The sequence below is a fragment of the Triticum aestivum genome, chromosome 5A, assembly GCF_018294505.1.
Source record: "Triticum aestivum cultivar Chinese Spring chromosome 5A, IWGSC CS RefSeq v2.1, whole genome shotgun sequence".
Classification (NCBI taxonomy): domain Eukaryota; kingdom Viridiplantae; phylum Streptophyta; class Magnoliopsida; order Poales; family Poaceae; genus Triticum; species Triticum aestivum.
In genome coordinates this window covers 576597726-576603725 of record NC_057806.1, presented here as the reverse complement: position 1 = coordinate 576603725, position 6000 = coordinate 576597726, and positions in this window count along the sequence as shown.

Below are 6000 nucleotides of genomic sequence, written 5' to 3'. Positions count from 1 at the left end.
AATGCTACAGAGCTCCCACTCACTTTCTTGTAAATACATGCTTCTCCAAAAGTATGTATAAACCATATGCTTTGATCACACTATAAAAATGTTTATTCCAACTCCGAGATGCTTGCACCAGTCCATAGATGGATCGCTGGAGCTTACACACTTTGTTAGCATCCTTTGGATCGATAAAACCTTCAGGTTGCATCATATACAACTCCTCTTCTAGAAATCCATTCAGGAATGTAGTCTTTACATCCATTTGCCAAATTTCATAATCATAAAATGCGGCAATTGCTAACATGATTCGGACGAACTTAAGCATCGCTACGGGTGAGAAAGTCTCATCATAGTCAACTCCTTGAACTTGTCGAAAACCTTTTGCAACAAGTCGAGCTTTGTAGACAGTAACATTACCGTCAGCTTTAGTCTTCTTCTTGAAGATCCATTTATTCTCGATGGCTTGCCGATCATCGGGAAAGTCAACCAAAGTCCACACTTTGTTCTCATACATGGATCCCATCTCAGATTTCATGGCCTCAAGCCATTTTGCAGAATCTAGGCTCATCATCGCTTCCTCAAAGTTCGTAGGCTCGTCATGGTCAAGTAACATGACCTCCAGAACAGGATTACCGTACCACTCTGGTGCGGATCTTACTCTGCTTGACCTATGAGGTTCGGTAGTAACTTGATCTGAAGTTACATGATCATCATCGTCAGCTTCCCCACTAATTGGTGTAGGAGTCACAGGAACGGATTTCTGTGATGAACTACTTTCTAATAAGGGAGCAGGTACATTAACCTCATCAAGTTCTACTTTCCTCCCACTCACTTCTTTCGAGAGAAACTCCTTCTCTAGAAAGGATCCATTCCTAGCAACGAATGTCTTGCCTTCGAATCTGTGATAGAAGGTGTACCCAACAGTCTCCTTTGGGTATCCTATGAAGACACATTTCTCTGATTTGGCATCGAGCTTATCAGGTTGAAGCTTTTTCACATAAGCATCGCAGCCCCAAACTTTAAGAAACGACAACTTTGGTTTCTTGCCAAACCACAGTTCATAAGGCGTCATTTCGACGGATTTAGATGGTGCCCTATTTAACGTGAATGCAGCCGTCTCTAAAGGATAACCCCAAAACAATAGCGGTAAAGCAGTAAGAGACATCATAGATCGCACCATATCTAGTAAAGTACGATTACGACGTTTGGACACACCATTACGCTGTGGTGACCCGGGTGGCATGAGTTGCAAAACTATTCCGCATTGTTTCAAATGAAGACCAAACTCATAACTCAAAGATTCTCCTCCATGATCAGATCGTAGAAACTTGATTTTCTTGTTACGATGATTTTCCACTTCACTCTGAAATTCTTTGAACTTTTCAAATGTTTTAGACTTATGTTTCATTAAGTAGATATACCCATATCTGTTCAAATCATTTGTGAAGGTGAGAAAATAACGATACCCGCCACGAGCCTCTATATTCATCGGACCACATACATCAGTATGTATGATTTCCAACAAATCTGTTGCTCGCTCCATTGTTCCGGAGAACGGCGTTTTAGTCATATTGCCCATGAGGCATGGTTCGCAAGTACCAAGTGATTCATAATCAAGTGATTCCAAAAGTCCATCGGAATGGAGTTTCTTCATGCGCTTTACACCAATATGACCTAAACGGCGGTGCCACAAATAAGTTGCACTATCATTATCAACTCTGTATCTTTTGGCTTCAATATTATGAATATGTGTATCACTACTACCGAGATTCATCAAAAATAGACCACTCTTCAAGGGTGCATGACCATAAAAGATATTACTCATATAAATAGAACAACCATTATTCTCAGATTTAAATGAATAACCGTCTCGCATCAAACAAGATCCAGATATAATGTTCATGCTCAATGCTGGCACCAAATAACAATTATTCAGGTCTAAAACTAATCCCGAAGGTAGATGTAGAGGTAGCGTGCTGACCGCGATCACATCGACTTTGGAACCATTTCCCACGCGCATCGTCACCTCGTCCTTAGCTAATCTTCGCTTAATCCGTAGTCCCTGTTTCGAGTTGTAGATATTAGCAACAGAACCGACATCTAATACCCAGGTGCTACTGCGAGCATTAGTAAGGTACACGTCAATAACATGTATATCACATATACCTTTGTTCACCTTGCCATCCTTCTTATCCGCCAAATACTTGGGGTAGTTCCGCTTCCAGTGACCAGTCCCTTTGCAGTAGAAGCACTCAGTCTCAGGCTTAGGTCCAGACTTAGGCTTCTTCACTTGAGCAGCAACTTTCTTGCCGTTCTTCTTGAAGTTCCTCTTCTTCCCTTTACCTTTTTTCTTGAAACTGGTGGTCTTGTTGACCATCAACACTTGATGCTCCTTCTTGATTTCTACCTCCGCAGCCTTTAGCATCGCGAAGAGCTCGGGAATAGTCTTATCCATCCCTTGCATATTATAGTTCATCACGAAGCTCTTGTAGCTTGGTGGCAGTGATTGAAGAATTCTGTCAATGACACTATCATCCGGAAGATTAACTCCCAGTTGAATCAAGTGATTATAATACCCAGACATTTAGAGTATATGTTCACTGACAGAACTATTCTCCTCCATCTTGCAGCTGTAGAACTTATTGGAGACTTCATATCTCTCAATCCGGGCATTTGCTTGAAATATTAACTTCAACTCCTAGAACATCTCATATGCTCCATGACGTTCAAAGCGTCGTTGAAGTCCCCGTTCTAAGCCATAAAGCATGGCACACTGAATATCGAGTAGTCATTAGCTTTGCTCTTGCCAGACATTCATAACATCTAGCGTTGCTCCTGGAGCGGGTTTGGTACCTTAAAAGCATAAAACCACATCTAATCAGAGGCTAGATAAATTATTTATTACTAAATAGAACCAAAAAGCAAGGAACAAAAATAAAATTGGGTTGCCTCCCAACAAGCGTTATCGTTTAACGCCCCTAGCTAGGCATAAAAGCAAGAACAGATCTATGTATTATCATCTTTGGTATGCAATCCATAAGTGGCTCTCATAATAGATTCATAAGGTAATTTTATTTCTATTTCTAGGAAAGTGTTCCATGCCTTTCCTTAACGGAAATTGGAATCTAACATTTCCTTCTTTCATATTATTAATTGCACCAATCGTTCTAAGGAAAGGTCTACCAAGAATAATGGGACATGTAGGATTGCAATCAATATCAAGAACAATGAAATCTATGGGCACATAATTCCTATTTGCAACAATAAGAACATCATTAATTCTTCCCATAGGGTTCTTAATAGTGGAATCCGCAAGATGCAAATTTAAAGAACAATCATCGAATTCACGGAAACCTAACACATCACACAAAGTTTTTGGAATCGTGGAAACACTAGCACCCAAATCACATAAAGCATAGCATTCATGATCTTTAATTTTAATTTTAGTAGTTGGTTCCCACTCATCATAAAGTTTTCTAGGGATAGAAACTTCCAATCCAAGCTTTTCTTCATAAGATTGCATTAAAGCATCAATGATATGTTTAGTAAAAGCTTTATTTTGATTATAAGCATGCGGGGAATTTAGCATGGATTGCAACAAGGAAATACAATCTATCAAAGAACAATTACCAAAATTGTTCCTAACAACAAAATTCACATCCATAGATTCATTATTATTCTCAATCAAAGTAGACAAAGGCATATCATTAGGATGAGAAGAAACACTCTTACTAGCAAACAATTTCATAAGTTCATCCATCTTTCCACTCAAAACATTAATTTCTTCTATTGCATGCACCTTTTTAGTAGTAGATCTTTCAGTGTGCCATTGAGAATAATTAACCATAATATTATCTAGGAGTTTAGTAGCTTCTCCTAAGGTGATTTCCATAAAAGTGCCTCCCACAGTCGAATCTAAAAGATTTCTAGAAGAAAAATTCAATCCAACATAAAATTTTTGTATGATCATCCATAAATTCAAACCATGTGTAGGGCAATTACGGATCATTAATTTCATCCTCTCCCAAGCTTGTGCAACATGTTCATGATCAAGTTGCTTAAAATTCATAATATTGTTCCTAAGAGAGATGATCTTAGCGGGAGGAAAATACTTAGAGATAAAATCATCTTTGCACTTATTCCATGAATCAATGCTATTTTTAGGCAAAGAGGAAAACCAAGTTTTAGCACGATCTCTAAGCGAAAACAGGAATAGCTTCAATTTAACAATATCATTATCCACATCTTTCTTCTTTTGCATATCACACAAATCAACAAAGTTGTTCAGATGGGTAGCGGCATCTTCACTAGGAAGGCCGGGAAATGGATCTTTCATGACAAGATTCAGTAAAGTAGCATTAATTTCACAAGATTCAACATCGGTAAGAGGAGCAATCGGAGTGCTAAAAAAATCATTATTGTTGGTATTAGAAAAGTCACACGATTTAGTATTATCTTGAGCCATCATGACAAGCAATCCAACACACAAGCACACAAGAAGCAAGCGAAAAGAGACGAACTAGAAAATAGAAGGGGGACGGAAAAAGAGGGCGAATAAAACATCAAGGGTGCAGTGGGGGAGAGGAAAATGAGAGGCAAATGGCAAATAATGTAATGCGAGGGATAAGAGTTTGTGATGGGTACTTGGTATGTCTTGACTTGTGGTAGATCTCCCCAGCAACGGCGCCAGAAATCCTTCTTGCTACCTCTTGAGCACTGCGTTGGTTTTCCCTTGAAGAGGAAAGGGTGATGCAGCAAAGTAGCGTAAGTATTTCCCTCAGTTTTTGAGAACCAAGGTATCAATCCAGTAGGAGACTACGCACAAGTCCCTCGTACCTACACAAACAAATAAGAACCTCGCAACCAATGTGATAAAGGGCTTGTCAATCCCTTCACGATCACTTACGAGAGTGAGATCTGATAGAGATAATAATAATAAGATAAATATTTTTGGTATTTTATGATATAGATTGAAAGTAAAGATTGCAAAATAAAATAGATTGGAAACTTATATGATAAAAGATAGACCCTGGGGCCATAGGTTTCACTAGTGGCTTCTCTCAAGATAGCATAAGTATTACGGTGGGTGAACGAATTACTGTCGAGCAATTGATAGAATAGTGAATAATTATGAGAATATCTAGGCATGATCATGTATATAGGCATCACGTCCACGACAAGTAGACCGAAACGATTCTGCATCTACTACTATTACTCCACACATCAACCGCTATCCAGCATGCATCTAGAGTATTAAGTTCATAAGAACAGAGTAACGCATTAGACAAGATGACATGATGTAGAGGGATAAACTCAAGCAATATGATATAAACCCCATCTTTTATCCTTGATGGCAACAATACAATACGTGCCTTGCTGCCCCTGCTGTCATTGGGAAAGGACACCGCAAGATTGAACCCAAAGCTAAGCACTTCTCCCATTGCAAGAAAGATCAATCTAGTAGGCCAAACCAAACTGATAATTCGAAGAGACTTGCAAAGATAACCAATCATACATAAAAGATTTCAGAGAAGAATCAAATACTGTTCATAGATAAACTTGATCATAAACCCACAATTCATCGGATCTCAACAAACACACCGCAAAAAGAGTTACATCAAATAGATCTCCAAGAAGATTGAGGAGAACATTGTATTGAGATCCAAAGAGAGAAGAAGCCATCTAGATAATAACTATGGACCCGAAGGTCTGAGGTAAACTACTCACACATCGTCGGAGAGGCTATGGTGTTGATGTAGAAGCCCTCCGTGATCGATGCCCCCTCCGGCAAAGCTTTGAAAAAGGCCGCAAGATGGGATCTCTTGGGTACAGAAGGTTGCTGCGGTGGAAATAGGGTTTTGTGGTGCTCTTGGATGTTTTCGGGGTATGTGGACATATATAGGAGGAAGAAGTAGGTCGGTGGAGCCACGAGGGGCCCACGAGGGTGAAGGGCGCACCCAGGGGGTAGGCGCCCCCCTGCCTTGTGGCCTCCTCGTTGGTTGCTTGACATCCACT